This window comes from Balaenoptera ricei, chromosome 16 (genome assembly GCF_028023285.1).
Source record: "Balaenoptera ricei isolate mBalRic1 chromosome 16, mBalRic1.hap2, whole genome shotgun sequence".
NCBI lineage: Eukaryota > Metazoa > Chordata > Mammalia > Artiodactyla > Balaenopteridae > Balaenoptera > Balaenoptera ricei.
Window position 1 is genome coordinate 39,423,145 of NC_082654.1, and position 24,114 is coordinate 39,447,258.

At 40.5% G+C, this 24,114-nt stretch overlaps 1 protein-coding gene across 8 annotated transcripts in view; it reads left to right on the forward strand.

Moving 5' to 3' along the window:
• The window catches only part of SGMS1 (sphingomyelin synthase 1), a 304,020-nt gene that overhangs the window by 80,362 nt on the left and 199,544 nt on the right, over positions 1-24,114 (forward strand). For 5 of the 8 annotated variants that reach the window (XM_059899841.1, XM_059899838.1, XM_059899851.1 and 2 more), the window contains exons 3-4: positions 13,568-13,693; positions 21,160-21,248. The exons of 1 other annotated variant lie outside the window; for it this stretch is intronic. The gene's annotated coding sequence lies outside the window, so the exon portion shown is untranslated. Of the gene's footprint in view, positions 1-13,562; positions 13,694-21,159; positions 21,249-24,114 lie in introns of all 8 variants that reach the window. 2 more of the 8 variants (XM_059899840.1, XM_059899839.1) reach the window with 2 other exon arrangements.

Sequence of the window (24,114 nt, forward strand, 5' to 3'; positions counted from 1 at the left end):
GAAAAACTGTTTTGGTTTAAAAGCTTATCTGTAAAGTATACTCACAAGCATGGTCATTGGACCACACTAAGTCAAGTTTTTGGTTGCAACATGCAGATTATTTGGCTTTGGCTTTTGGGAGCCAGTAGTTCGTATCTACTTCCTGCTGAAGCGACTGCTCCACGCCTGGTTATTTTGTCCTCAGAACCAACCTCCTGTGCACCCTTGCCACCTCTGGAAGTGGAGTATCACAAACACTTTGTTTCAGGGGTTCACTCACCCACAGGTTACATCCCTACAGAAACCCCTTTTCCCTTGAATCGGTAGGATTATTTTCTGCTTCACTCGCAGATTTGTTTTTACCCCAAACCCTTTTGTTCTAATGGTTAACAAGTTTTTACAAGTAGCTATGTAACATGTATATCTTACTCGCCTTGGCTTTATAAAATAACTTGATTGTCAGGCCTGCTGTGCAGACGTGCTGGAGCACACTGTCTCATGTCTTTGGTCTCCCTTCCTCCCGGTGCATCCCCCCCACCCCCACCCCGGATTCCAAGTGATATGAAAATCAGCCTCTGATTTTAGAGTCACTCCTAAGTCAGGTTGCCAGCCCTGCTGAGAGTCAGTTTTTCCAGCTGCATGTTGTAATGGAAAATCTCTGTTTGTCTTGAAACATTCACTGCTCTGCAGAAAGTCAACACTTGGTCTCCACGATGGCTTGGGTGCTAACGTAACTCTCCTGTGCTATCTGGATCGTGGCAGATCAGATGTGGATGCCTAATGTTACTTGTGTTGTAGACACTGTGTGTGGGTGGGGGAAGTGGGTTCAGCTCTAGACACTGCTGGCATGCCTTTGGAATCTGAAAAGCAGGGAAGTTGCATGTTAAAAACAGTAAAAACTGGGAGATTAGAAAAAACTTTCCTTTCTCTTTTTTTGCCATTGGCATTACATTGCAACAGCCAAAACCTCCAAAACTTGCTTGAATGGTTGCTGAAAAATAAAAACCAATTAACAATGAAGAATTGGGGCTTTCTGCATAATATACATCATTGTGATTTATATAATTTATAGATAGCTAGCATTTTATATTTTATGTATAATGTATGTAATATGTACATATATGTGTTATACATAGTATACATATACAGTTTTATACAGTTTCTATATTAAATATATATAGCTTTCCTGTTTTCTCACAGACTTTTCTTTATGGCCCTTCAAACAATGTTTTTGGTTTTTAACCATTTTACTTTGACTCGTGTCGTTTATAAATCCTCACTCTTTTGACCTTTATTTTTTATGGACAAATATGCCTATTTCCTGCTCTAACCCAGGTTGTTGAGATTATAGAAATTCTAGTTTCTCTTCTCTTTCTTAGTCTTTCAGGTGTCTCATAATCTTTTCTTAAACAGACGTCTAAGAATTAAATGAGTAGCAGCACTTCAAATCAGTGATTTGTAAATACATATGTGCGTCGGATCTTTTTGAATTTATAAAAATAATTTTAAGGGGAAGATTAAATGTACTTCCAGCCATTTTAGACACACAGAACCCATAACATTTTGTTTATACCACTCTCTTGGATGAAGTGCAAGTCTTTGAAGAATAAAAAGCGGAAGTTGTAGGGTGTGGTTGTCTTCAGCTTTCTTTCCCATAAGGTCTAATTTGGTTGCTGGAACTTCGAAGCTGTGCCTTGAAAATCTGATGTTAGTGGTGGTGGCTATGGGAAGATGTTAAGAAAAAAACAACCGTTCCCACCAGGGTGATTTTAGGCAAAGGTGTGAGACATGCAGCCTTTTCCACGCCTGGATGCCAACATCTCGAGCTTTTCCTATTAAAATCTGTTTGTAGGAAAGACTCAGAAACTCTCCTTGAAGTGAAATAACTGTCAGTTTTAGTGCCTTTGTCCTAGGAGATTTGTATTTTGTCAGAAAAGAAAATGTCAGCTCCAGGAATAAAAGTCCTTTTTTTAGGTGGATAAGTCCGACAGTTTGGTCCTAGTCATGACTTTCGGAGGCTCTACTGTGGTTCTCTTGGTTGAATATGAAACAAGCCTTTTTCGCCTGCCAAAACCTCCCAAGAGTGGATGGCTCTATTACAGTTTCAAGGATCTTGGCCCTATCTCCTGGCCTTGAATCCAAGTCTGGCAACTTACAACAGCTCTGTGCACTTAGAGTATGACAGATGGAGCTAGGTGGTCCCCATTCCCACAGCCGAGGGATGTTCTGGGAGGGGCTGAAGATCACTGTATAGGCAGAGCTCTGAATGGTCAAATTAATGCCCCTTGTGAGGACGTTAGGGGATGTAAAGTACTTAATCTCCAAAGAAAGATGAAATTATATTGATGCGCCGTACTTAACAAGGCAGGAAAGTTCAAAACCTTTAGGAAATATTTTCAATAGCAGGAGTTTTCTTGTTGCTTGAATTAAGTTGCTACAAGAGGTAAAAAATTGCAATAAGTGCTGTAATTTAGAAAATCAGAGACTTATATGATAATGTTTTGCTGTATTAAGTCTTTACAGGTGTAGCAGCATAACTCTTATAAAATTTAACTGGATTGGAAAGCAGAAGATACGGAATCAATGTTTTTGGTCTTTTCTTCTTCTGTGCCTGCAACCCCCAGATATTCAAATCTTCAGTCTCTCTTAAGATCTCCAACCGTGGTTGGTCCAGCTGCCTTGCAGAGTTTCCAGTTGAATGTGTCCAAATCACTTTTATCACAGCTGCATCTTGGTCTTCTCCCTTTCTCTCATCCTCTATATTCTCTCCCAAACCGAGTCACTGTTGATTCTGTCTTCAAAAAGTATCTGAAATCCACCAACTTCTCCCCACCTCTTTGCCACCCTGCTGGTCTGGTCACTTGGGTGACTGCAGTCACTCTTCTACATTTACTGGGATTCTTTCCCATCCTCTTTCTGAAATGAAAATCTGCTACCCCCCCATCCCCCCAAAAAAACCCAACCCAAAACAAAACCGGGAAACAAATAAACTGGCATCACCCAGCTTTCCCATGATGCCCATGATCTTCAGTTGAAATCAGGATCTCAGAGTCCCACGTGACCTGGTTATTGCCGGCCTGCCCCGGTCCTCCCCATTCCCCCTCTCCCTCTCCGTGGTCCAGCTATGATTGGCTTGGTTTCAGTTCCTCAGAAATAGCATTCACTTCTACTTTCTTCCCCACTTTTTAACATTTTGTCTACTTCTATTTTTTCTTTGGTTCTCCCCTTAAAATACCATTTTGTCAGGTAAAGCCTTAGGTTAGAAAACTTCTTCTTTTATTTATTTCTTTATTTGGCTGCGTCGGGTCTTCATTGCAGCACCCGAGATCTTTAGTTGTGGCATGTGGGATCCAGTTCCCTGACCAGGGATCGAACCCCGGCCCCCTGCATTGGGAGCGCGGAGTCTTAGCCACTGGACCACCAGGGAAGTCCCGAGACCGTCTTCTTGCATCATGTCCATCCCATTGGTAGATTTATCACTCTTGGTATATCCCTAGTACCTAGCATAGGGTCTGGCATATAGTAGGCACTTAGTCGTATTTGTTGAATGAAGGAAAGTAGTGGTGTTTACAAACAGGTTAAGTGCTTCTGAATCTGAAGGGTGGCACGTCTGGTCTGTGTGTGCACAGATGCCACCCCTTTTCTCACCTGTGCTCGAGGCAGACACTGCTCCTCTGTTACGACTCCCTTCCTCTGGGCTGGCTTTCTTAGTTGCTGTCTAGGCAGCTGTTTCTGGTCTGCTGTCCATCTGAATTGGCATGTGTCGTGAAACCTCTTTGCCATTTCCAGTCTAGCAGAAAAAGGCATAGCATTCCAGATGTGTAGGTTCTTGTCTTTAGACATTTGCGTAAACTTGTTGTGCCTTAGTTTGCGTGCAGTCTGATGCAAGTAATCAGATGGTAATGTAAGATATGCTTTCATGAAGATAGAGTAAGAAACACTGAAAAATTCGTAAAGCTTATCCAAATAAAAGGTTGTATAGTCACATTCAGTGTGCTTTGTATAACAAATACTCATCTTGTGATCAGACACTTATGTGGAGAATAAAATGTAATTTTTTAATGCATGTAAATATAAGTTTTAATTGCAAGCTTACCATATCTGTATATGAGTCCTTTACAACAGGGACTCTAATTTTCTTTCAGAATTAAGTTATCTCTTAAGTTTTTATTTTGCTAGTGAAAAATACATTTCAAGGAGATAGAATGTAAAACATCACGAAGATGCTAGTTTTTTATTTAGTTTACTGTCATTGCGTGGCAGTGTTTCATAAAGTATCCCCATGGATCCACCTGTATCAGGAGCACCCGGGGTTGGTTAAATTGCACATTCCTGCCTCCACAACTTAACTGGATCAGACTTCCTGAGGCCTGGAAATCTGCATTTTAAATAAGCTCTAAAAGTTTGAACACCACAGCCATATAATACCTAGTATCTAGTGCGGCATTAGTAAATACTGAGTAGGATCTATAAAAGATGTCTCATTCACTGACCTCTTCAGTCTCGCCTGAGCATAACAGTGACATCAGAAAATATTCCGCTGCCAATGCTGTCCAGTAAAAGGTGAAGATATTGATGGTGGCTGAGGTTGAAACCAGTCAATGACCTTACTCAACCAGAGCACCAAAGATCAACAAGGGCATTGTTCCCAGAGGCTTAAACACACTGGCCCTCTGGGCACAATGGTCCTCTGATCACAGCTGACGTGGGCAGAAAGGAACCAGGCAAGGCTCTGGTCCCCTCGGTGCCTAGTGAGGGCCAGTCCTGCAGTGAAGGGGCAGTGCTTCTGGTCTAGTTCTCTGGAGCGGCCCAGCAGGGTTAGGCTGGCAGTGGCCTTCTCCTTCAGCAAGACTCCCTTATTTCCTGCCCTCCCTGACTGCCCAGGATGCAAGGAGAAAACTTGTCCCGAATCGGAAGGCAGAAACAATAACAGCATTTTAAGGTTGGCATTGCCGAGTGTGTAGGATGTGCTTTACTTGCAGTAGCTCGTGTAATCAGCGTAAAGGAGGGGCAATCCAGGGTGCTGGTGAGAGAGCATTTCACAGCAAACTTTAACCCCGGACTGGACCCCTGAGAGAGGTTACAGCTGTCGCTCTCCAGTTCCTATCTCCAGTTCCTATCCAGTTCTTGCTCTGCACCTTTAGCCTTCCTTGATCTCCTTCGACCCTTTATGGTACTTAGAGCTTACACGATTCCGTATCCAGATTAATAATTGTTTTCTGCCGTTTCCTAAGTGTTCATTCTATCTCACCGAAAAGAAACAGATTCTCAGTGGGTGATGGTGTCCTCCCCACACCCCCGCCCTCCCGGCCCTGGCATTTAGAAACCTGTAAGGACATTCGTGGTTGTCACAATGATGAGGGGTGTGTATATTATTAGCATTGAACATCCCGAGGGTGTGGATACTAAACGCCCCTTGGTCCTTGGGACAGTCGCACACAATGAAGGATTGTCCTGTCCAGAATGCTAATGAACCGCCACGAGAAACACTGGAGCTCTTTGGGTTTGCCTGCATCTTGTTCAGTGCTTCCTTGAGAATAGACCCAGCATTTATTATGTGATAAATCTGCATGGCTTAATAGATGCAGTATGAGCTAAATTACTTACCGGGAAAATAAACAAATGGTTGCAGCCATCTTCCTGGCTGGCAGCTGTGCTCTGACAGTGGAGCCATCACTCTTCCTGGATTCTGCTTTAAAGCTTCGCCCTTCCAGATGGTTCACTGTGGACAAGAGTTATGACCCAGACAGTAATCCTGAACTGCTGCTACTTTTCCACTCAGGAAACACTCTGATGTAACAAAATACCACCGTCCGTTGTCCCACTGACACCTTGGTCTCGTAAAAATAAACAGGGTGATGCTAAGTAAACTGTTACATCATGAGAGGGGGTGGGGCCAGGGAATCCAATATTTTTATCACAGACACCATCCCTTAGCAGTAGGAGGGTTCGAGATTTGGAGGGACGTGTTCTGAGCTCCCAAACCTTCTGGAGTTATTTTGCCTGTGGATCAGAAAGCTACTGTGGGGAGGAAAAAGTTTTGAACTAAGGATCAGACAAGGGTCCTGGAAAATTTGCTGCCTCATATCAGTCATTCAGTTAGAGATATCAGAGAAGTGACAGATGAATAAAAATTTAGGAACACAAAAGAGAGGGTGACATCAGATCTTATTTTAAAGGACTAAGGGTTAAGCCAGAAAGCTTGTTGACCTAAGGATGTCCAATAGACTATGGGATTTGAATATCTTGGAAACCGGATAATAATTAGACTAACAGTAAAGGCAATAGGAACAGACTGGGGAAATGCAGCTACAGGAGGTTGAGAGAAATGGCAAACTAAAATGAGTCAGAGGGCTGGTTTTTCCCTACAGGGTCTCCTGTGACCGATTGAGAAAGAGTGTGTTCTTCCTTTGACTCAGTGAGCCTACTTCTCAGAGTAATTTCTAAGCAGATGAGTAGAGCTTTGTTCAGAGATTCAGCTCTGAGTATGCTTAGTGAGCATTGTTTGGAACTGAACATTGGAAGCAACCCAGATGGCCCCCCAAAGGGCCTTGGATGAACACGTTATAATTCATCTATATGATGGAATATTCTATAACCATGACAATGATATTGAGGAGAAATATTGACATGGGACAAAATGTATGAAAAATAGGCTGTAATAGAATATATAAGGTTAATGTTTCAATAAAGAAATATGTAAACATAGAGGGAAAAACCAGGAAAGGCATTAATCAAAATATGTTCACTTGGAGTATCTTTAAGTGGTTGAATTCCAAGTACCTGGAATTCTTTCTTAGGGCTTAAGTGCTTAAAATGTTTAATTTGAACATGTGTAATTATTTTTGTAATTAAAAAGTTTAATACAGTAAATAAAAACATGATCAAATTATTAAAGGGTGCTTTGTCAACCTGTTATCCAAGTATTTCAATATATAATTATTTTTAAATCCAAACATTACTGGTAGTTCTAAGAAGCTATTAGTCCCTCACATTTTATTCTGGATTTAGTTGATCATTAGCACAGAGGAAATGAGGGTTCTGATTATGAGGAATAAATGTGATTGGGGCTGAATTAAAGAGTGGGAAGAAAGAAGGGATATATCAGTATAGTTAAGAGGAACATAGATAAACTAAGTCTAATACTTTAATAGTGACTACATTTGCCTGGTTTGAAACTCTGCCTGGGAAATTCCCTGCTAAACATCATACACATCATGCATCATACACTCTTAGGGTGACTGGGGAACACCCACTAAGCCTAGGCTTGGCCCCCTCGCCCCAGGAGTAGCTGAATCAGAGATGTGAGAGCCTCAGGTGCTATAAGGTTTCCAGCTAAAGACCTAGCCCATGGTAGGCTTCCAGTTCTCAGAGGTGAGGCCACAGAGCTCTATGAGTGAGTCAGCCCATTAAGAATTTAGGTCTTATTTAAAGGAAATACTTTGCAGCAGCATTTCTTAGAATATACTCTGTGGGACACTATTCTTAGGAGAAGGTTCCATGGGGGAAAACAAAAGGCGGCGAGACAAATAGGTTTGTGAGAGGAGACAGGTCAGCTTGTCCGCAGCCCCTACGTCCCCACTTGCATCTCGCGGTTAGTATACTGAGGCTCCAGGTGTCTTGCCTTAAAGACATCTTTTGGGTTTGGGTTAACCCTGAGTTTACTAAATTTAGTTAGCTATAGATTTTTTTTTTCGCATGAGGATTTAAAAAAACTATTTAGGCAAAGATGGATATTCTTATATCCTCTTTTGTTCAGAGGACCTTCATTCTATCTAGAGTTTAGAGCTGAGACCTTTGAGTGTACACTGTGGGCGAGGCACTCAGAGAAATACAGAATCTTCTCCACCCATGTGGCGTCTGCTCACTCTTCTGGGAACGCTGTAAAGTGAGGCCTAAGTTCACATAATACTGAGCAGTGTCTGTCTAGGTTGGCGATCTGCATGGTCTAGGATTCTGCTTTCGTTGAAATCTCAAATGACAAAGGTTGGCAAGAAATACGTAATAATGTTAGTGCCTTGTCCCCTCTCTTCTAATTTCCCTTCGGTGAGTATATATTACTCCTCCTCCCAAAGTTTTATTAATAAAACAATGGGGATACAGTATTTCCAACCCAGTTCCTCTTGGAAGGAACAGGGGAGACAGGCCGGTAGTACACTCTGCAGAGGAAGGGTCCCTGGCTGCCACATCTGGCAGCTCTCTGCTCTCCCACGCTGGCGGGAGGAGGTCTGGAGAGCAGAGGGGCTTGTGAGCCAGGGATGACTCCTGCTGATGCCCCTCAGGGCCTGGGGATCCTGAGGCATCAGGAAAGCCAGAGGGGCGGTGAGGCTGGGAGCTGATGCTTGCAGGGACACTGCCACTTCCTCGGGCTGCTGGGACTCTGTTGCGGCGGCGACACATAAGCAACTTTTTTTTTTTTTTTTTATCATAAGCAACTTTTTAAGTCTGGGGAGGTAACTCTGAGTTAAGATTTTGATTTCTTAAACTCCACTGTAGGGCCCCAAACTTGCGAGACCAGCAACATAGAAAGAGAGTATAGAAAAGAGATATTTTCAGTAAAAATTGTTTAGGCTTCTGATAAAAAAGACGCTATAGACCCTTTAGCAGGAGAACGCTCATCTTGTGAAGATGTGGCCAGTGATACACGTGGAGAATCCACAGAAGTGCGAGTAATGATAACTCTGGGCAGTGCGTCTTTTTTCTTTGACCTAAGTGAGAGCATTGGTGATGCACCTCAAACAAAAGCAGACCTCTGGGCCGTTGACTGGGGTCCAGCCCCGTCTGAGGCACACCATGGAACCGGGCTCCCTTCCTCCAGCCCTGCAGCCCTCACCTTCACGGTTCAAAGCTCAGCTCATGCAGCTCAATAACAAAAAAACAAACAACCCAATCCAAAAATGAGCAGAAGACCTAAATAGACATTTCTCCAAAGAAGATATACAGATTGCCAACAAACACATGAAAGAATGCTCAACATCATTAATCATTAGAGAAATGCAAACCAAAACTACAATGAGATATCATCTCACACCGGTCAGAATGGCCATCATCAAAAAATCTACAAACAATAAATGCTGGAGAGGGTGTGGAGAAAAGGGAACACTCTTGCACTGTTGGTGGGAATGTAAATTGGTGCAGCCACTATGGAGAACAGTATGGAGTTTCCTTAAAAAACTACAAATAGAACTACCATACGACCCAGCAATCCCACTACTGGGCATATACCCTGAGAAAACCATAGGTCAAAAAGAGTCATGTACCAAAATGTTCATTGCAGCTCTATTTACAATAGCCAGGACATGGAAGCAACCTAAGTGTCCATCATCGGATGAATGGATAAAGAAGATGTGGCACATATATACAATGGAATATTACTCAACCATAAAAAGAAATGAAATGGAGGTATTTGTAGTGAGGTGGATGGAGTTAGAGTCTGTCATACAGAGTGAAGTAAGTCAGAAAGAGAAAAACAAATACAGTATGCTAACACATATATATGGAATCTAAGGAAAAAAAAAAAAAAGGTCATGAAGAACCTAGTGGCAAGACGGGAATAAAGACACAGACCTACTAGAGAATGGACTTGAGGATATGGGGAAGGGGAAGGGTAAGCTGTGACAAAGTGAGAGAGTGTCATGGACGTATATACACTACCAAATGTAAAATAGATAGCTAGTGGGAAGCAACCCCATAGCATAAGGAGATCAGCTCGGTGCTTTGTGACCACTGACCACCTAGAGGGGTGGGATAGGGAGGGTGGGAGGGAGGGAGATGCAAGAGAGAAGAGATATGGGAACATATGTATATGTATAACTGATTCACTTTGTTATAAAGCAGAAACTAACACACCATTGTAAAGCAATTATACTCCAATAAAGATGTTAAAAAAAAAAGCTCAATCACATCCTCCTGTGGCTCCTGTGGCTCCTGTAAAAGGAAGTGGGCCAACAATGGGTTTTGACCCAGGGGATTAAAAAGTTAAACTTTTCTGAGTTTAGCAGGAGGAGCAAAGAATTTGTCCTGTTTTTGTCAAATGAGATCCATCTGGAAAATGAATTAGAAGAAAAATATTCTTGAAAAATAAACTTTTAATTAAAACTTTTTTTTTTCCCCCTTCCAAGGTGCCAGTAAAACAAAGTGGAACACATTACCCACAAGGCAATTTTAGATAAGAAACTAAACATTTAGATGCCTCTTCCTTTCTTTAATAATTCTACACTGATTTGGTTCCTGTCACAAATGTGGGTGAATAAGATAAATGATACTGGTATGATCAGCAACCTTTATATTTTCTGTCTGCTGAGAATACTTAAAGCATAGACTCTAATTTTGTAGCTGGAATGAACCTTAGAAAGTCAGTTTTTGCTGAACATCAGAGTGTAGATTAAAGATAACAAGGACACTCATACAAATTCCCAAGAACCTAACTCTTCAGTCACACTCAACACTGGTAAAGGGATGGAAAGGAGCATGAATATCATTCCTGCCAAGCGGTCTTTTTACCGACAGATGGGACAGAACCTCTCCCTCCCCATGAGCCAGGTTTTCACTGCGGTGCTCCAAACAGGCACCTCTTCTTAACAAATGTTTGACCTGTTTCTTATGAATAGCCAGGGCACAAATAAAAAAGACTGGACATTTTTTAAAATGATATTTGTTGTTTTTAATGGTGAAAATGATTAATTCAGCAATGTCTGCATGCCTCCCATGACCTGGAAACTGTTCTAGTTGCTGTGGTTATAAAGGTAAACAAGAAAGGCATGAAAACATTATTCTGTCAACTTACTTGGTATATTTAGCCTATTCCTTTCCTGTGTATACATGTTTTTATATTATACTTAGAAGGATATTTTTGTATCCTGCTTTCCTCATTTAATATTGTATCTTAAGCACTTCTGCATGCATATAATTTTTAATGGCTGCATACTTTTCTGTTATGTGGATATTTCATAATTTCTTAAACCGTTTCCCTGTTGTTGATCAATTAGGTAATTTTGAATTTTAGTAGTGAAAACATGATAAACATTGATGTATAAAATTTTATCCTCATTTCTAATTATTTCCTTAAGATAGGTTCAAACTGGAACCTTTTCAAATGGTATGAACACTTTTAAGGGTCTTGATACATGATGCCAAATGCTTTCTTGTATGGGGGAAAGTAGTCATTTCACTTTATCCTCATTTCCTCATTAGCATAGTTTTTTTTTTGTTTTGTTTTTTGTTTTTTTTTAGTGCTGATGTATTAGAAAAAATTTTGGATTGGTTTTTCCTGGAAGGTCTTGTTTTGGGGACCAACTTCTCTGTGACACCTTCCTGCCCAATGTGTTTTCAGTCTTCTTATTTAGGACTTTTAAACGTGATAGAAGGAAAGGGTGTTTATTTCTGTATTGTCAGTGCCTCCCTGAGTACCTTCTCTGAGGTACACTTTAATATTTTACTCATAGTAAAAATATAAGAAACCACATGACAATACTGCTGCATGTATTATATAAGCCATTGTTAAAAAAAGATGATCCTGGGGGGGCGGGTAGGGGAGGGTTGGATTGGGAGTTTGGGACTAGCAGATGTAAACTATTGTATATAGAATGGATAAACAATAAGGTCCTATTCTATAACACAGGGGACTATATTCAATATCGTATAATAAATCATAATGGAAAAGGAAAAAAAAAAAAAAAGATGATTCTGTTTCTCAGTACCTAGGGGGAAAGGCCTTTTTCTATTCTTCCTTTAATCAGAATTATGTGGCCTGCCTCATTTCCCTTTTTGCTCTGCCTATTAGAAATGTAGAAATTTTACTGTTCAAGTACACCAACAGCATTATCTTGTGGTTGGAAAATCAACTTTTTTCATTTCATGACTTTATATTTGTGACTTCCAAGTGCATATGTGTCTTTTATCGAATGTTGCCTCAAATCTTTCCTGCAGATGGGTTAATAAAATGAACTGCTAGTGATGGTGTGATGATTTTAGATAAACAATTCATTTGGCTTGTGTCTTTAAGATTTTTGGATAGAAAATTACATACAGTTTTAATTGGCTATAAGAAGGCCAGGGATTTTGGAGGAAACTTTAGGGCCAGAAAATCCTGCTACAGCTTATTTAAACACTTAAGCTGTGTATGTATTTAGCAACCAGTATTATGGTGTGGCTGATTATTAATTGAGAAACTTCTTATTTAACTAGCGTACATTAAAGTAACGTGCAGTTTTTCATGGGGGTGTGATGATGTTCGAGGAGCATGATGACTGTTTAAAGTACTTAGTACATAGATGGATTGTGCTGCCTTATTGCTTTAAAGAAAATAATGAGGATTGGACAAGGAAATTGCAAAGGACTTTGGGAAAAGAAAGATCCTTCCTCACATGTGGGATTGAAACGCAGAACAGGCTTAGTCTTGCCCTCCTCTGCACCCTTCCGCACTCAACTCGCTTTGCCAAAAGCTCTAATTGTATGGTATTGTAATTATTTGTTTACAGTCTGTGTCTCTATTAAACTCTAGTTGGCCCATTCTTGTTCTTCTTTATGTCGGCTATATCTAGCACAATGCTAGCAGTAAATTTTTCACATATATGATTCATATTTCTGAAATAGCAGATTAGAAGGCATATCTTAGGCCAGTAAGTATTTCAAAATATTGGCAAGCATTTTGAATAGTTAAGAGGGGCTGGGAGGCATTTTTTTGCCCCCAAAGTTTAATACGTGTTCCTTCCAAAAAAAAAAAAAAATCAGAAAATCTGAACTCCTAAAATCCTACATTTCTTAAAATTATTCAGTTGCAAGCAGCATTTTGGTGCTGAGTCCTGCTTGAATGGTCTAAGTGATCCTTCCTTGGGCAGCCCTTCTCACCTTTTCTCCCCTACATTTTTTTTTTTTTTTTGGCTGCGGCTTGGTTTGTGGGATCTTTGTTCCCCGACCAGAGATTGAACCTGGGCCCTTGGCAGTGAAAGCGTGGAGTCCTAACCCCTGGACTGCCAGGGAATTCCTTCCCCTACATTTTTGTATTGTTCTGGGCGTGAACATCACCCATATTTATTGAAGGCCTGTGGTATACCCATCCGTGTATTGTGCTGAGGATACAGTGGTGATCAAAATGTGGTCTCTGCTGTCAAGGATGGAGTTCATATTCTGGAAGTATTAGAAGCAGACTCAAGTCTTAGAATTTATACAGTGAACTTTCTTGTTGCTTTCTTTTTTTTCTTGTGGGCGAGTTGACACATAGAAAACCACAAATAAGGAAGTTTGGGAGTCACTGATTTGACTATGTGTGATAAGGATCCTCTGCTATAAACAAAATGAGAAAAGGATATTTCAATATACTTTTTCCTTCTTTAGTCTCACCCAGACACGTACTTTGTGCTGTGCTGTCGATGTTCATGTTCAGTGTCCCAGCTCTAGAACCCAATTTGTTCTTGTGGAAAGTTAGTCACTTTTGGAGAGCCATAGCAGTTTGTAAATCACGCCTCTGATAATGTTCCCAAGGCCATTATGACTAAATTGGGTGATAGAATGAGATCTGTAGTAGTATGTCACTTTGACGGGTGACATAGCCTAACCTTTCAGTGATTTGGGCTTCTTTAAAGCACAGAACACACCATGGGGATGAGAGTTGGATTACATGGAATGTTGCCCAGTGAAATTCCGGCGGGTGCCAAAGAAACGCTCTGTGGAGTGACTGCCTGATCCCGAGATTACGTTCCTGCTTGCCTCACGGGTGAGTCTTCTAATTTTGACCAACAGTCTCCGCTGCCTATTGTGGAGCCCAATCACCTAGCCTCTGGGAGGCTCAGAATCCTCACCTATAAAATCCGGATCATTTGACGAGCCTCTGAGTGGTTCTGAAGACTCAGTAACATCTGTGAAGTGACTGTTACGCGACCAAGAACAGAGTCGGCCCTTAGTATACAGCAGCCTCTCTTATCTCTTAAAATGGAAGGTTTTTTTATTCCCTAGCATTTAGAAACACAGGCTTATAATATCTTTAAGTTACAGTAGTTCATATTTATTCATAATGAATCCACAGTATATTTCAGATACTACAGATTGCATTCTTCTTGGTCTATTAACTTGGTATTATCTACTTGGGCTTTTTCCATATGGCTTAGGACTGAGTCTTGAAGCAAACCAGCAATTAATTAGTTAATTAATTAATTAATATTATTTTACATATATAGTCCGTAGTGCCAAGTACTAGAATGAAGTTCTTTGTATAAATTATCTCATTTACTCCTTAGTGAAGACACTGAAGCACAGAGAAAGATCAAGTAGTTTGTTCAAGGCTGTATTGGAGGACTTGGGATTGAAACCCAGGCATGTCTGCCTTCTAAGCCCAGATTCCGAGCACTCCTCTTTCCCTTTAGCGTGTGTTAAATCACTGAGACGAGGGCCCTTCAGAGTGGCAGACACCAGTGCTTTATGGATGGCTTTCGGTCTGGGTTGGTGTCATGTGCTTGAACACATCATTCTGTAGTTAAAGGACTCGTACTCTGTGTTAGGTGTAAAGATAGCACAGCTCACTCATGAGCACTGCACTTTATTTATGTTCCTACTGGGCCCTTACCATAGTCTGTCCTTGCTCTAGTTCTTAGTGGTCAAGTCTCAGAGGAGGCAATATATCGAGTGGTTAAGAGCCCAAGACTCTGAAATTGGACAGCCTGGAATTGAATCCCAGCTCTGTCAATTACAAGCTGTGAAAGCTGGAGCAAGTTACTTATCTCTGTGCCTTAGTTTCTCATCCATAAATTGGGGATAATAAATAGTATTTACTTTAAAGGGTTGTTGTGAGGATTAAAAGAGTATACACACACACACACACACACATACACACGGCACTTAGGGTGCTTAGAACAGTTCCTGGCACGTAGTAAGTATTCTGCAGTGTTTGTGGTTAATAATAAGATGACGGTGTTCTTTGAGCATAGCTATGGGCCATGTCATTTTTGTCTTCATATTCTGCACAGGCCCTGCCCCAGTGCTCTACACATGGTGGGCTCACCGTGAAACTCTATTGAAGGAGTGGATGGATATGGATGGGTGGAATGGTTGAAGGCATGACCAGTTCTTTTTCATCTTGAAGTTGTATTTGCCTCATTGATGTAAACTCTCTATCTTGACTTTAATAGGATCAGAGACTGAATAACTAGAAGAGGTTGACCCAGGCAAGGTTAAAATTATATGTCAATCATAATAGCTAACATTTATTAAGTGCTTACTATGGGGTAGGCACAGGCTAAATATTTTATGGCTAACTTACTGAGTCTTTGCAAGAGCCTCATGAAGCAGGTATTATCCCATTTTACAAATAGTAAGTTTCATGTATATTCGTCTTATCCCTGTAGTTAAGAGGTTGGACTTTGAATCAGGCAAGACTGTGTGAAGCCCACAGCACAAGCAGAGCTGAGCTTCTGTCTCAGGTCTCCCTGAGCGACCTTTAGCCTATAGTAAAGCACTCAGTAGACAGTTGTGTTACGTGTTATTATTGCAACTTCTCTGAGGCAGAATCATAATGCCAATACTACTTGAATACAAATATGAGAGCTCCAAACATTGGTAATTATCATGGCAAGCATGTCATGGATATACAAACTACATATTCCTTTGTTAAAAATTCTGGCTTTGGGAAAGTCTTCACATTGAAGCTAAACTTTTCATACTGCAGGTTAAAACTATTTTCTCTATGCTGTCTTTCGTGGGAATGGAAAAATGCTGTCCATGGCTCTCAGCAGGGTAGTGCTTAAAATGATGTTAAATGGTGGAGTCTTCCTTGTTTTCTCTTTCCTAGGTTAGACTTTCCCTGTGGGCTTCATACTTCTCATCTCTGTGGGTTTCATCTACTTTTGGTCCTTTTCTGTTTTGTTTTGTTTTCAGTTTTCTCTGGAAGTGTAGAGCCCAGCATTGGTCACTCTGACCCTGGCTGATATTAATTATGACCTGAAGTTGTACATCCTCCTCCACAGTCAGGGTCTGCGATGTGAAGACGCCTCCCCTGTGTGAGGCGATGCCTGGTACTGAAACACTCATCCTCTCTGCTTTACGCTGTGCCATTTGGGAGGCAGCTGGTCATGGGAGTCCTGTTCATGCCTCCTTCGTTAGGTCCCCAACTCCACAACCTGGGGCCAGGAATGAACATACTGGACCAGTGACATGCAGGGCCCAGATGGGCTACAACAGGATTTTGCCCGTTCCCCAGTCCTCACTTACTCAACTTGTGTGCGAGCTAACATGGAGCATCGATCCTACTGGTTGTGCAGTATACGAGCTTCTTGAGAATAGAATTGATTTAATTATACAAATATTCCAGATTCTTCCCTCTGAGAAGTCCTTTTAATCTTTGATCTAATACATTTTTGTGTTTGTTTCTTTTTTTTTTTTTTTTGGCTGCACCCCACAGCATGCAGGATCTTAGTTGCCTGACCAGGGATCAAATCCTTGCTCCTGCAGTGGAAGCACAGAGTCCTAACCACTGGACCACCAGGGAATTCCAATTTTTGTTTGTTTCTAGTAAGAACATCCTATTCCATTTCCCCCACTACTTTTAAATACTTTTTGCTTGAGCCATGTGTATATTCCTGGATTCTTCAAATTGCTGGTCCCCTGTCTTGATGAAATATTTTGTTCTTTTATGAGTGTCACAGTTGATGTTAGTTTATGAGTGTCTTTATGGCATCCTCTTCTAAAGAATTCTGATGAGTTTCTCACATCTCACTCTTACCCTTTTAGTGCTGTCACAGGGTCATCATCTGTTGCCATTCTGGGCCTTTCCCTGGAAACACCAGTTATACTGTCAGTTTTTCAGTTAGATATGTTAAGTACTGTTTATAGAAAGCCTTTAAGCTCTTTGGCTCCACCCCTCACTGGCTGTGTGGCATGCGGGAGGCTGTTGACCCTCTCTGTCCCCTTGCCCATCTGCAGGGTAGACTGTTAACAGCTCCTACCATACAGAGTTGGTGTGAGCACTCCATGAGATAGTGTGTGCTAAGTGCCCCTAGTGCTTAGCACATGTAAGCGCTCAGTAAACATTGTTATCATTGTAAAGGTTAACACAGGTGCAGTGAGGATACTAAGGTTGGCACTAACCCAGCTTTGAATGGTGATCATGACATATTTCCCATAGGTTGTCAAGCCTCAGTGATTTAGTCAAGAGAAGAAAGGGAGGAAGGGATCTTTCATGAAGGGGAAACGGCTCCAGGATTTTCATTCACGCGACGTAGCATGTTGGGGAGGTGAAGGGGAAAGCTGAGCAGGAAGCAGATCGCAGAGGTCTTGCTTTGTGAGGCCCAGGGGCTCTGACTATATTCCTGGGAAAGGGGAACCACCGGAGAATTCATACTTAATTAGAGTGCTGGACACATGCTGACTTGAGGAAACAGAGTTCAACAGGGTCCACACGGAGACGCGGAGACCTGAGAAGACTGATGTAAGAGTCCCTCGCGGACGGTGAGTGCCTGCACGGTGAGGCAGGCAAATGGACAGATAAACACTGCGTTTACATCAGACGCTCGCCTTTAAGTTCTCGGGGGCCTGAAGTAAAACCGAAGAGAGGTATAACTTCCATGCACCGATTCCTTTAGAGAAAATGAATTAGATGGGCTGCAGTGTGCATGTCCAATATGGAGAAAATCTGCTCAAGAAGTAGAAAGGGGTCGTCCCCCGTTCTGCCTGGTGCGCTGTGTGGAAAGCTGCGTGTGTGCCCGTGCCCGTGGCTCAGATCCGCTGGCTTGTGCGAGGAAAGGCCTGATCTCCATTTTCCTGTGATGGCAAACTCCTCTTTTCTCACAGCATGTGAGAAGAAAATACTATTCTTGTTTGCCAGTTTCCTTTTGATTAACTTTGTATCTGGGGTTGCAGATTTTCTTTTGGACTATTTTTTTTCTGATTATTTTCTCACCAGTGGTTAGAAGTGGAAATGGAAATATGCCAGAAAATGATTTATATGAAAAGGAGTCTTCTCCTCACCCCTAAGTACATGCACGTAAACAAGAAAAATAAAGAATAGCAACTAACTTTGGATTCTTTGGCTAGACTATAGTGTTTTATTTTGCCATTTGGAGGAAGAGTTATGGAAATAAAGGGAAATATATGTCAGAGTGATAGCCAGCTGGCTATCTGAAGTGAGTATCAGCTTTCCGGAAGGAATAGAGACACTTTCTTGTCATTTTATTTAGAATTGCCTGACTGCTAGAGAGCATTTTTCTTGCCACAGTGCTGCAATAAAAGTAAACACATAACGTTTCTAAGGAACAGATTGTTAGAGAGTTTCTTTGAAATGTTTAAATAAAGAGCGTTTGTTACATGCTCCAAGTGTTTGATTCTTAACTCTTCCCAATAGAACAGCTCTGTGTCCCACAAGCATCACTTAGTGTTGAAGGCACCAAGAGAAATAGAGGTAACTGGTGCTGGACTTGCCCTCCTTCAGTAAACTAGAAGACTGGACAGTACACAAGCCAGTTACTGTCAGTCACAGGAAAACAGGCAGCCAGGATGTTGATCCTTGAGAGAAGACAGTCACATGAGGTGAGACCCACTTTTGCCCTAGTTTTCTGCTGGAGCGTATTCCCTGTTCCCTGCATTCCCTTCCCGGGGTACCAGGACGGGGTGCCTGTTACAGCATGGTGGGTCTCCAGAGTTCAGGGCTGCTGAAGAGGCTGGAATTTGTATGGCAGGCTACTGGGGAGGAGGGAACTATGAGCGGGGAACCCAGAAGCTGAGATGTGTATCCATACAGGGTGAGACCTAGCAGAGAGCAGCTGTGCCCAGGAGGGGAAGAGAATGGCCATAGCAAGGTTCATGCAGTATGGAGAGAAATGGAGAGCTGTGGGCTAGCCAGGGTGGAGAGACCTTGCTGAGCACCTTAACCATTCTGAGACACCGGAAAGACTGTGCCTTATGATTAAGGGTCATGCATTAGGACCAAGGACATATCTCAAATAGACCTGTCTTAACCAATTATAAAACCAAGCCTGACGGAATTGAGAGGATGTGCCAGTAATTTAGTTGCCATCAGAACCAAACTGAACACCTTTCAATTGTCCACCTTATAACAGAAAAACATGCAAAGAAGCAGGAAAATGTGACTCATTCAAAATGAAAAGTAATCAGTGGAAATAGACAATGCCTTTCAAACAGTGTTATACTAGATCTTGGTCTCTATAACACCATTCTCCACTGAAAGGACCCAGGGCGTTTAGAGAAATGTCTGCATCTAGGGCAGAGACAGAGTAAGTAAAAGATGAGCCTAGAACTTTTTTTTTAATGTCAGAAAGTAAGGAAATAAAAGTAGAAGAATAAAAAAAATGATGGGGGCATGTCACAAAGTCAAAGGAGCCAGCTTAAAGGGTCGCCCACTGGCTAAATCTGAGACAGTTTGAGCACCAAAATTATTAAGTACAGTGATAAATTATAAATTGTTGAAAAAGTAGGACTTCATATATCCTTACTGATCATAAATGGACAAATAGATGAACAAATAGTGTAGACTGCTGAGTCCTGGATGGTAATGTGGAGGGAATACTGGAGTCGGAACAATTAGCATGTTGTAGCCATGGTAGTAAAGTTCAGATCAGGCAAGGGTCACCAGTGGATGCTAAATCCAGGGGGAAATTTTGATGAGGGACAAGATATTTGCATGGTCTTAAAGTGTCTCCCCACAGATTACTTATTAGATGTAAGGGAAAAAATAATAATTTTTCTTGGGAGAAATTGGACAGCACCTTGGCTGGGTGATCAAAATTTATATCGCCAGAGAGGGGCACATAGACTTCACATGCCTTCAGCTATGACACCAGGAGAAGAAAACTCTGTAGTTTTCTGGCTGATAATGCATAGGCTGAATTGAATCATGAGGAAATGTCAGACAAGTCAAAATGGTAATGTTTTATTAATATAAAAAAAGGGGAGGACTGTATTCTTCTAAAGTGTCAGTGTCATAAAAGATAAAAAAGAGCTGTGTGTCTCAGATTAATGGCAGCTAAATATAATACCTTACCCTGGACTGGATCCTGAATTGGAGGAAAAAGAAATGCTATAAAATGCATTATTGGGTTAATTGAATATGGCAATCAATTATTGTATCGATATTAAATTTACTAAGATCAATAACAACATTATGGTTTTGTAAGAATATCCCTATTCTTAAGAAATAAATTCTGAAGTTTTTAGAGCCATGATGTATGGAACTTATCTCCACGTGGCTCAGAAACAAAAAAATGTTGAGTGAGGGACTTCCCTGGCGGTCCAGTGGTTAAGACTCCGACCTTCCACGGCAGGGGGCACGGGTTCGATCCCTGGTCAGGGACCTAGGATAACGCATGCCGCGCGGCCAAAAAAAAAAAAGCTTAAAAAACAAATGTTGACTGAATGTGTGTGTCTGTAGAGAGAGAGTGAGTGATTAAGTATGTACGTTAAATGTTAATAGCAGGTGAACATAGGTAAAGAGTACATGGCAGTCTTTGTACTATTATTATTCTACAACTTTTCTCTAAACTTGAATTTATTTCCAAAAAGAGAGAGAGAGAGAGAAATAAAGCCCAGCACCTATAACTATGACTTAAAGAGAAAAGGAGGGTATGTGGAAAAGATACATGTGTTTCTTAACTATCTTGGTATGGATTTTCTGCCCTTTGTGTTGTCTCTGGTAAATAAACGTTTAATCCTATGGCAGTGTCTTTGTCATTCAGCAGGCAAAGCCGTTTCTATATCTGTTGGTTAAGACACTATATCTAGTAGAAGAAGAAATAATAATACTGCTTTTCAAATTGAAAGCATTATATCATTTGGTGCCATGGGAGAGTTTGGAATAAGGAGTCATAGAAGTGGTTCAAATTCCTCCTCTGATGCTTGCTGGCTGAATGATCATGGGAAAGTTCCCTGATCTTTGGGAAATTTGGCTGCTGCATTTTAAGACAATACTTGCCTATTCTCGATATCTTACAGCTCAAATGAGAAAATGCATGTGAAATCTCTGTAAATAATGATGATTTCTTCTACAAACATTAAGTTACTATTAATAGGTTTAGTTAAAGAAGAAAATTGGCTTAGACCAAGGTAGAGACTTTCCTTAATTCAGGTGGCTTTTTTTCCTTTTAAATGTCAAGATTGATTATACAAGAGAGTTTCTTTCCGCTTGGACCCTCGGTTCCTTCTGGTTGCCTCCTTTCTAATTTCCTGCCTTTATTATTCCAGGCAAAGCTGCAGTGACCGAAGGAGTTGTGGATTTTCTGAGTTTCAAGAACAGTGAAGTAGGAGATAGCAGAGAGTGTATGAAAGAACATGTAAGTCAAACTCAGTGTTTCATCCATTCTCAAACGTCTTATGGATCTGAAGTTCCTCAGGATCTCTCCTGCTTTGTTCTGAGATTGTGTGTGAGGCTCTGAAGGATGGAGGGATCTTTGAGGTCTTCAACTTGCCCCAGGTCAAAATCAGCCAAGGAAAGGCCAATGTGGTTTGGGGAAGGAAGGAGAAAGGATTGAAGAGGCCAGCTTCCTCATTGGAAGAGGAAGGCAACATAGGCCAGGGTGGGAGAAATGCATAAAACAAAGGGCACAGGAAACAGTCTGCCTGAGTCACTGGAAATGACAGAAAAAGGCCCTGCCAGATCTGAAGTTATGTAAACCAGGGAGGAAGGCTCCAGGGAGGCCTGGGGGAGTCATTTCCTTTACTCTGGAATTGCTTTTGATTGACATTCCTTATCTGGGAAGATTACAATTACTAGGTCTTCCCCTTCTCTGGAGTTGAAGAGTCTAGGCCAGTGCTTCTCAGAGAATCGATCTGAGATGAGATTAAGAGCTTGTCCTAGAACATAAACCTGGAAACTTCTTCATTGAGAAAGTCTTGCTACCAAAAGTAAAATTCAGCTGAATTAAACAGTGTTCTTAATGTTGATAGTTGAATTCCATTCTGGAACATAATTACTATGTCCATGTATATATCCAAACAATATATTGCCTAGTTCTGCTTGTTTTTAGGCTTGATAAGAATGGTATATTGCATGTAATATTCTGCAGCTGTCATTTTTTTCACTCAGTTGAATTAAGATTCACTTGTTACATTAATAGTACTAAATTAATTTTTATTGTTAAATAAAATTCTATTCCAAAAATCTATCATAGTTTATCTGTTGCTCCATTTCCTTCCAACATGTGGTATTTTGTTGCCATTCTAGTGAGTATAAAATAGTATATCATGTGGTCTTAATTTGCATTTTCCTAATTAATGGTAGATTGAGCGTCTTTTTTTTTAAGTGTCCTTTGGAGAACAGAGTTTATGACTTTAATGTAGAGAAACTTTTCAGTCTTTTCTTGCATGGCTAGTGCAGTTTTGTTTGTTTCTGTTTTTTTTTTGTTTTTGGTTTTGGTTTTTGAAATATAGTCTAACAGTCTCTCTTTTAACTATGTTGCAATTCATTGCTAACCTTCATTCTTTTTGATTGAAGTTTTTGTTGATTTGTGTTCTCATGCAGTATTTTTTCTCCGCTCGTTTGGAAATTATGCATTTTGTTTCTATTCTTCTAATGATTACCCTGAAAGTACACTGTGTACACTTAATAGTTTTAAAGTCAATCAGCAGTTAAGGTCCTCTTATCCCCTTCCAGAATAATACAAAACTCATAGGACACCTAATGAAGACTGTGTTCTTCTGTACTTACGTGTTCTTTTCAGTCAGTTCTGTTATATGTTTCACCATACAAATTAGACAGTTGTTATTAGAGATAGTATTTGTTTCACTTTATCTCTGTGTTTACTATATCTTGCTTCTCTTCCCTTCTTCTATCCTTTGCCTTTTCTCTGGTGAGATTTGCCTTGTTTAGAATTTTCTTTCCTTAAAATCTTTTGGTGGTAACTTCTCTCAGTTTTGATTTATGTTAGAATGTCTTTATTTCACTCTCAGAATTCTTAGCTGACAGTTATTTTTCTCCCAGCATTGTGAGTATATAATATACCATTCCACTGTCTTATGGCTTTCAGTTTTGCTGTTAAATCTGTTAATCTTTCATTTGCCATTCTTTAGTAGATGATTTGGCTTATTTATTTGTTGTTGGATTACTGCAGTTTCACTACAACATGTCCATGTACAGCTTCCTGTTTATATTTGTTGTGATTTATGTATCTGTGAGTTCATATCATTCATCAGCTCTGAAAATTTCTCAGCTATTAATGCTTTGAATACTGTCTCTCCTACATTTTCTCTATTGTCTCCTTCTGGTTTTGATTAAATAGATGTTAGGACTTCTCTTTATTCTTCATGTCTTTTAATTCATATTGGATATCTTCTTCCTTGTCTTTCTCTGTTTCATTTGGGTAATTTCTTAAAATTTAGCTTTCAGTCCAGTAATTCTCTCTTCAGCTATGTTGAATCTTTTATTTAACCCATCCACTGAGTTTTTTAATTTCAGTGATTATATTTCTTCATTTCTAAAGGTTCTTCTTCTGCTGCAAATCTGTGTGAATATTTTTTTGATGGTGTCTTTTTGCTTACTCATTTTCTTTTTACTCCATCTTTCATCTCTTTAAACAGCACCAAACTGAGCTATTTCATATTCTGTATTAGATAATGCCAGTATCTGAAATCTTTGGTGATCTAAATCTGTTTCTGTGGCTTGTTTCCTAGTGTGCATGGTGAATTTTAATTATGTATTTATTTGATAATTATATCTTATTTGATATAAAATTTTTTGGCTTTTTTGATAATTATATCTTGGAATCTTGAGATCTTACTTCTTGAAATGTGTGTTTGTACTAGGAGCCAGGAGGATGCTACAGGACCAGGACCAGTTTTGTTCCCTTTGGAATTCCTGGTTTCAGGTTGGGCTTTCCCCACCTGGCTGAAAGCTAAAGGTCTAGATGCCCCGTTCATTTCATTGCTGGTATCTGTAGTTGTCTCCAGGGTGACTGCTGCTCTCTTCTTTGCTCAGGTTTCAGTGCACTGTTCTTACCATAACCTCTTGGGATTTGTTTCTCTACCTGGAGCTAACCAATGTGTTAGAAAGTATTTTTAACAATAATTTATCCAGAATCATATTATAGTACAGCAGAAGGGCCCTGCGAATATCTAGTCCACCATAATTCCCAAATTAGTAGTGCCCAAGTGACATTTTATAATCAGTTTTCTGTATGTGCCCTTTATCAATTTTCTTAAATC